This window comes from Magnolia sinica, chromosome 6 (assembly GCF_029962835.1).
Source record: "Magnolia sinica isolate HGM2019 chromosome 6, MsV1, whole genome shotgun sequence".
NCBI lineage: Eukaryota > Viridiplantae > Streptophyta > Magnoliopsida > Magnoliales > Magnoliaceae > Magnolia > Magnolia sinica.
The window spans coordinates 568,064-576,553 of record NC_080578.1 but is presented as its reverse complement, the minus strand read 5'-3'; positions in this window follow the sequence as shown (position 1 = coordinate 576,553).

The window sequence follows — 8,490 nt, the reverse complement described above, 5'->3', positions numbered from 1 at the left end:
GGATTAGGTGTAGGCTTAGGTTTAAGGATTTGAGAATACATTAGGTTTTAGCTTTAAGTTTAGGATATAGGTTATAGGTTTAGGTTTATGTTTAGGTTTAAGTTATAAGCTATAGATTTAGGGAATTGAGAATAGGTTAAGGTTTAGGTTTAGGAAATCGGGTTCAGGTTCAGGATCGGGTTTAGGTTTGGGTTTTCAAGTTTAGGTTTAGGTTTAGGTTAGGGAGTTGAGATTAAGATTAGGTGTAGGTCTAGGTTTAGGGATTTGAGAATACATTTAGGTTTTAGGTTTAGGTTTAGGTTTAAGCTTAGGTTTTAGGTTTTAGGTTTAGGTTTAGGTTTAGGTTTTAAGTTTAGGTTAAGGTTAAGGTTAGGTTATAGGTTATAAGTTTAGGTTATAGGTTATAGGTTAAGGTTTAAGTTATAGGTTTTGGTTTAGATTTAGGTTAAGGTTTAGGTTTAGGTTATAAGTTTAGGTTAAGGTTTAGGTTTAGGTTATAAGCTATAGGTTTAGGGAATTAAGAATCGGTTAAGGTTTAGGTCTAGGAAATCGGGTTTAGGTTCGGGATCGGGTTTAGGTTTGGGTTTTCAAGTTTAGGTTTAAGTTTAGGTTAGGGAGTTGAGATTAGGATTAGGTGTAGGTTTAGGTTTAGGGAGTTGAAAATATATTAGGTTTTAGGTTCAGGTTTAGGTTATAGGTTATAGGTTATAGGTTTAGGTTTAGGTTTAGGTTTAGGTTATAAGCTATAGGTTTAGGGAATTGAGAATAGTTTAAGGTTTAGGTTTAGGAAATCGGATTCGGGTTCGAGATCGGGTTTAGGTTTGGGTTTTCAAGTTTAGGTTTAGGTTAGTGAGTTGAGATTAGGATTAGTGTAGGTTTAGGTTTACGGATTTGAGAATAAACTTAGGTTTTAGGTTTAGGTTTAGGTTATAAGTTATAAGTTTAGGTTTAGGTTTAGGTTAAGGTTTAGGTTTAGGTTATAAGCTATAGATTTAGGGAATTGAGAATAGGTTAAGGTTTAGGTTTAGGAAATCGGGTTTGGGTTTGGGATTGGGTTTATGTTTGGGTTTTCAAGTTTAGGTTTAGGTTTAGGTTAGGGAGTTGAGATTAGGATTACGTGTAAGTTTAGGTTTAGGGATTTGAGAATACATTTAGGTTTTAGGTTTAGGTTTAGGTTATAGGTTATAGGTTTAGATTTAGGTTTAGGTTAAGGTTTAGGTTTAGGTTATAAGCTATAGGTTTAGGGAATTGAGAATAGGTTAAGGTTTAGGTTTAGGAAATCGGGTTTGGGTTCAGGATCGGGTTTAGGTTTGCATTTTCAAGTTGAGGTTTAGGTTTTGGTTAGGGAGTTGAGATTAGGATTTGGTGTAGGTCTAGGTTTAGGGATTTGAGAATACATTTAGGTTTTAGGTTTAGGTTTTAGGTTTTAGGTTTAGGTTTAGGTTTAGATTTTAGGTTTAGGTTAAGGTTAAGGTTAGGTTATTGATTATAAGTTTAGGTTATAGGTTATAGGTTAAGGTTTAGGTTATAGGTTTTGGTTTAGGTTTAGGTTAAGGTTTAGGTTTAAGTTATAGGTTTAGGTTAAGGTTTAGGTTTTAGTTGTAGGTTATAGTATATAGGTTATAGCTTTAGGGAATTGAGAATAGGTTAAGGTTAAGGTTTAGGTTTAGAAAATCGGGTCCGGCTTCGGGATCGGGTTTTCAAGTTTAGGTTTAGGTTTAGATTATGGAGTTGAGATTATGATTAAGTGTAGGTTTAGATTTTGGGATTTGAGAATACATTTAGGTTTTAGGTTTATGTTTAAGTTTAAGTTATAGGTTATAGGTTTAGGTTTAGGTTATAAGCTGTAGGTTTAGGGAATTGAGAATAGGTTAATGTTTAGGTTTAGGTAATCGGGTTCGGGTTCGGGATCGGGTTTAGGTTTGGGTTTTCAAGTTTATGTTTAGGTTTAGGTTAGGGAGTTGATATTAGGATTAGGTGTAGGTTTAGGTTTAGGGATTTGAGAATACATTTAGGTTTTAGTTTTAGGTTTAGGTTTTAGGTTATAGGTTAAGGTTTACGTTTTAGGTTTAGGTTATAGGTTATTGTTGAGGGTCAAATATCGCATATCAGACCCCAGTTATTGCCAGGATTTACAAACATAGTACTATTTAACGGCCTAATTTAATCATGTTTGTGATGCAGGGCGTATTCACGAGCCTGGACTGGGAAAGGGTACTAAAAGCATGGATTTAACAGCCTGAAGTCACCAAGGCAAGCGACGGACCTTAGGAGACCAAGATCGACAGATTTGCACGTTAGGGATCCAAGAAAATCAAGAAATTGAAGCTCAAGTGGCCTGAAAAGTGTCCAGAATGCAAGATCATAGGGTTCCCACCATCTGATCAGTTCGAAACTCCATACATGGCCTGAGGACCATAAATGAACCATACACATAAAATTTCATCCATTGGATCGCTGTGGAAGTGGCCCAACGGACATTTCAACCCACAATTTACTGATCTGGGGCCCACCTGATCTCTGGATACGCCTCATCTTCGGTCTCAACGCCTTAATTTTGACGATTCAGAAGATGGATGGTGCAGATTTCTCGCGAACATCATATGTGAATCCCATATGAGACAGAGGTGCATAGTACATAAGTGCACTAGCCGTGCACGGCATTAAAAACAAAAACAACTCCGTCTATGACCGAGACTCGTTCGAGTTCCGTGATTTTTCGTCCAGCGTCCGCACACAGACGTGCGGACGAATCTTTGTGGGCCACCACCGTGATGCAATGGACTGATCCGGACCGTCCATCAGAAGCCCTTGCCCCCTATCATCCTCGCCTAGATGGCGGAATTTCAAGAAACATCGGAGGCCGGCTGTTGATCGTCAAAACTAAAGGCGGATGGCTGAATGAAATCATCCCTGGACCGCACCGATTTTTATCCAAAAACAGTGAGTCCCACCTATTTTTTCGAGCTGATACGAATAGACGGAGTGGATCTTTCAAAAAAAACCAGTGAAGTGGGCCCCACCACGTGTCAGGGCGTGCCCTGTTACGGGCGTTCGTGAAAACCGGACGCCACCCGGCTTTCTCGGGCCGTTATGCGTCCATGATGGTGGTCGGATGCATGATCCAGACCGACCAATCATGTGCAAGGTCTAATGTAACCACGCCCAAGAGGTCAGATCGTCAAACTGGTGGGCCAAACCTCACCAAACGCGGGTCGAACGCAAGCACTTCTTGCGTAAAATCAGAGCAGCAGCGGGATTCTCTGGACAGATTCTTGCTCGTGAAAATTCCGCAGGGAGTGCGGAAATCCCTCTCCGAGGACAGCTCTATAAAGGGGGAGATCGAAGGCTTGAATGGGGGAGAAAAAAAAAAGGGAGCAGTGCTGCTGAGCCGTGGGGAGCAGTGCTGCTGAGTCGTGGGGAGAGTGCAGCCGGGAACAGAGGGTGTGCTCGGTTTTGGAGAGAGAGCTGCTGGACGTGGTTGGAGGGATTCAAGCTACTGGCAGCGTGTGGAGGACGGAAGAAAAGAAGACAAAGAGAGAAGATGAGAGAGAAAAGATAAGAAGTTTTTCTTATTTTTCTTTTATTTTTCGTTTTCTTTTTCTTTTTATTTGCTTTGAGTTCAAGCCATTCATGTCTGGCTGAACCTCTTAGCTAGGGCTAAGAGGTGAAGCCTGTAGTGTGATAAGAGACTGTTATTATGTCTTTTATTTAGACTGAATTAAATTTTGATTTAATTTTATTATGAAAATATTTGTAGTCTTTAATGGCCTGTTGTGACTGACATTACAATGGGTTTGCAATGGCTTTGAGTATTTCCTTTTCCGTATTTTGATTGTGACGTTAGGAAGCCCTGTTGTTCGCCATTGTCTCCTGGGCATGGCTGGATGGCGGTATCCTTCCTAACCTTCACAATCATCTGATTGGTTGGTAATTAGTTTAATTCTATTGTTTGCTCTGTCTCCTGGGCATGGTTTGATGATAGAATCCATTCTGATTCATATTCCTTTCATCACATGAAGATTAAATCAAGTAGGTTCAGTTTGATTTCCATGAATCTTAATGCAGGCATAAGATCTCCCTGATCCCTACAAGTGGATCCTCTGAATCCCTAGTTTCCTTCCTCTGAATTCCTTCAATTTTACATTAATCTCTCACCATTATTCATCAATTTATATTTGATTTAGATTGTATCTTAGGCTAGTTCTATTTTTACCTAGTTTCAGGAAACGTACAAGTTTCAGTCCCTGTGGATTCGACCTCGGTCTTACCGAGTTTATTATTACATCACAACCCTATACTTGGGGAGTGAACAGTTATAAGTTTAGGTTATTGGTTGTAGGTTAGGTCATAGGTTTTGGTTTTGGTTAAGGTTATAGGTTTAGGTTTAGGTTATTAGTATAGGTTTTGGGATTTGAGAATAAGTTTAGGTTAAGGTTATAAGTTTAGGTTTAGGTTATAGGTTAAGGTTTAGGTTTAGGTTATAAGTATAGGTTTAGGTTAAGGTTATAAGTTTCGGTTTAGGTTATAGGTTAAGGTTTAGGTTTAAGTTATAAGTATAGGTTTAGGTTATAGGTTAAGGTTTAGGTGTAGGTTATAAGTATAGGTTTTGGTATTTGAGAATAGGTTTAGGTTAAGTTTATACGTTTAGGTTAAGGTTATAGGTTAAGGTTTAGGTTTAGGTTATATAAGTTTTGGTATTTGAGAATAGGTGTAGGTTAAGGTTATAAGTATAGGTTTAGCTTATAAGTTAAGGTTTAGGTTTAGGTTATAAGTATAGGTTTTGGGATTTGAGAATTGGTTTAGGTTAAGGTTATAAGTTTAGGTTAAGGTTATAAGTATAGGTTTAGATTATAAGTTAAGGTTTAGTTTTAGGTTATAAGTATAGGTTTTGGGACTTGAGAATAGGTTTAGGTTAAGGTTATAAGTTTAGGTTAATGTTATAAGTATAGGTTTAAGTTATAGGTTAAGGTTTAGGTTTAGGTTATAAGTATAGGTTTTGGGATTTGAGAATAGGTTTAGGTTAAGGTTATAAGTATAGGTTTAAGTTATAGGTTAAGGTTATAAATATAGCTTTTGGGATTTAAGAATAGGTTTAGGTTATCAGTTTAAGGTGGGGTTTAGGTTAAGGGTGTGGTCCCTGCAAATACAGATATAAATATAGCTTGCTCCAATTGGCCAGGCCCCTCCAATGCTGTCCATAGGAAATGGACAGCTTCATCATGGTCATAACAGCGGTTCCCATCTTCCAGGGACCCCCGCTCATCCGGATAGCTCCGATGCACATCCGGGTCTGCTCCATTAATTTCGAGCAAATACATAAACACGGCCTATCCAAATGGCCAAGCCCCTCCAATGCTGTCCATAGGAAATAGACAGCTTCATCATGGTCATAACAGCGGTTCCTACCTTCCAAAGACCCCCGCTCAACATCCGGATAGTTCCGACGCACATCCGGGTCTGCTCCATCAATTTCGAGCTAATACATTTAAAAACAACATAAATATATCTTAAAGCATCTGGATACCTGGAGAAGGCCTCTCATATTTGTATTTTTGGTTACTCATCCCTTTGTCTATAAGCCACAATCGACCAACAATTTCTATTCGCTACCTGTACTCTGAAACTAACACAAATATAACTGGAAAACAATATAAGGAATAAGAAAAAATGAATTTATCTGTACACATCATTAAATGTTTCCCTATAAGGAGGTGATATTATATCTTTAATAGCCACAACCTGTATGACAGAGAAAAATGCAACCGATACAGTTTGTTACAATTCAAAGGAGAAAAAAGTTGTGACTACATGGCCTACATACCATAAGTTTGTTATAACTTTAACTTACAACATAAACACAATACACATCAATGCATACCATAAGTTTGTTACAACTTTAACTTACAACATAAACACAATACATATCAATGCATAACTAACACATTAATCACGTCTACCAAGTTAGGCAATCTGTGCAGCTGCATAGCCTACAAAGCTTCCCGGTAAATCTTGAGACACTCATAAGGAGAATGATTGTCCCATTAAGATTGATCATCCATTTCAATGCATCAACACATCTAATCTGATGCATATACCCATGTTGATACATAGAGAGGTGTGCTCACTAAGTGACACTCTTACCTAATGGACCATTCCTGCCTAACAATTCCAAGCCCCTTACTCACTATACGTACTTTCTATTTACTCATCTGTATTAACAAAGCTACCTATTTCTGTTCAAGTATTGCCCTGTCTTTCTTACCTTGTTTGTGTACTTTGGTGTCTTTTAGTGCCAGTGGTACTATAAGTAAAAGACTATCTAGTACCTTAGGGATAAACGCATGCATCAATGTGGGGCCCATATGTGGAGTGGATTTCAAAATAACACTTACGCGGTAAGTGCACCGCCTCCTTTTGCATGGCCATCTATTTTAGTAACAATCACAGCACCAACCGCGACACTTTGTTTAAAAGCTTGAGCTTGGTCAAATGCTACTTGGCCAATACTGCTATCCATAACGAATATAACAAGATCTGGTTTCTACAACATCAAGAAACTTAAATTAGATATAAACAGCATATTGGCAACCAACATAAATGAATAAGAGTGATAAACCTTTAGGATAAGAAAATGAATACCATTGCTTCAAACACTAGGCGCATTTCTTCAAACAGAGCCGGTTCCTGTTTGTGGCGTCCACTTGTGTCTACAATTATCAGATCACAATTTTCCTTCTTAAACCATTCTACACCTTCTGCTGCAATTTTTATAGGGTCTGACTCCCATGTAGCTGTGGATACAGCACAGATGATTTTTTATGTGAAAATGTTAGGGAAAGCACAGAATGTAACAAGCAGTGTTATGTAGACATAAACATATTTTATCTGACCAAAAGACAAGTAGCACTGGCAGCATTAACAAATTTGGAACTAATGTACACATTTCCAAATTATTATTATTATTATTATTTTGGATTTATTTCCCAGAGATACTGTACTACATACATTGCAATCATTGAACGTCCATTCACGATTGGGTTTCTAAATGATTAGAGTCAACATTTTTTTTTCCTTTTTTTGATGGATGATTAGAGTCAACAATATTATATTGGCATTTGACCTCACACCTCTCTCAAACTTCTAAGAAACAAAACAGAATGGAAACTAACACGAATATGAAATGACTCAGATAAATCCAGACATTGTACCTTCCATAAAAAGGAATCTTAGCTTTAGTTGCATTCTGCTTCAACTAATCAAAAGCACCGGCTCTAATTTTTGGGATAAAGCCCTAAAATGATCTGTAAAAATGGATGAATGGCATAGATAAAATATATACATCATGGTGGGGCCATAGATCATGTGGTGCTGCAGAGGAAATCGGATTGCATACTGAGTTACTCAGTACGCTCTTATTGTACTGAGTACACTCAGTAGGGCCCACCTTAATCCCTAAATCCCCAAATCCTTAAATCCCCAATCCCCAAATCGTTTCAATCGGTATTGAGATTGAGAGAGATTGAGAGAGAGAGAGAGATACCTCATGTGGATGCACGAGAGAGAGAGCACCGAGAGAGAGAGAAATAGAGAGAGAGAGAGGATGCACGAGAGTGAGAGAGGGCGGCGAGGGAGGGCAGGGGTGAGAGAGAGAGAGGGGGGGGGGGGGGGGGGGGGGGGGGGTGCAGAGTGAGGGATTGGGCCCGCGCGGCTCTTTTGAGCGCGCGCCCAATTTTGGTCGAGATTGGACGGTGCTTTGTGGGCCCCACCATGATGTATGCATTTCATCCATGCCGTCCATCCATTTTTACAAATCATATTAGGGGTTTATGCCGAAAATTAGAGGGACATAAATCTCAGGTGGTCCACACCACATAAGAACAATAGTGATTGGATATCCACCATTAAAATCCTCCTAAGGCCCACTGTACCGTTTATTTGACATCAAATCTGTTAATTTGGTCATACAGGACCAGATGAAGGGAAAAAACAAAAATCAGCTTGATCCAAAACTTTTATGGCTATTGATCATATTTTTAATGGTCGACGCTCATTCAACACTGTTTCCTATAATGTGGTCCACTTGAGATTTGCATATATCTTATTTTTGGTCTCATATTGTAAAATTATCTGTAAAAATATATGGACGGCATGGATGAAACACATACATCATGGTGGGAGCCATAGAGCACTGACCACTAGTCATTGGTTGGTGTCAAGGGAGTAGTCAATCCGTTCCCAAGCGTACAAAGTAAATCCTATGGGGCCCACCATAATTTATTCATTTTATCCACTCCATCCATCCATTTTAACATATAATTTTATTACGTAAGCTCAAAAATGAAGCCTATAAAAATCTGAAGTGGACCACATCATAGGAAATAGTATAAACTGAACGTCTACCATTAAAATAATTTGGAAGGCCACCGAAGTTTTGGATCAAGTTGATATTTTAGTTTTCCCTTCATCCATGTATTTGTGATCTATTGT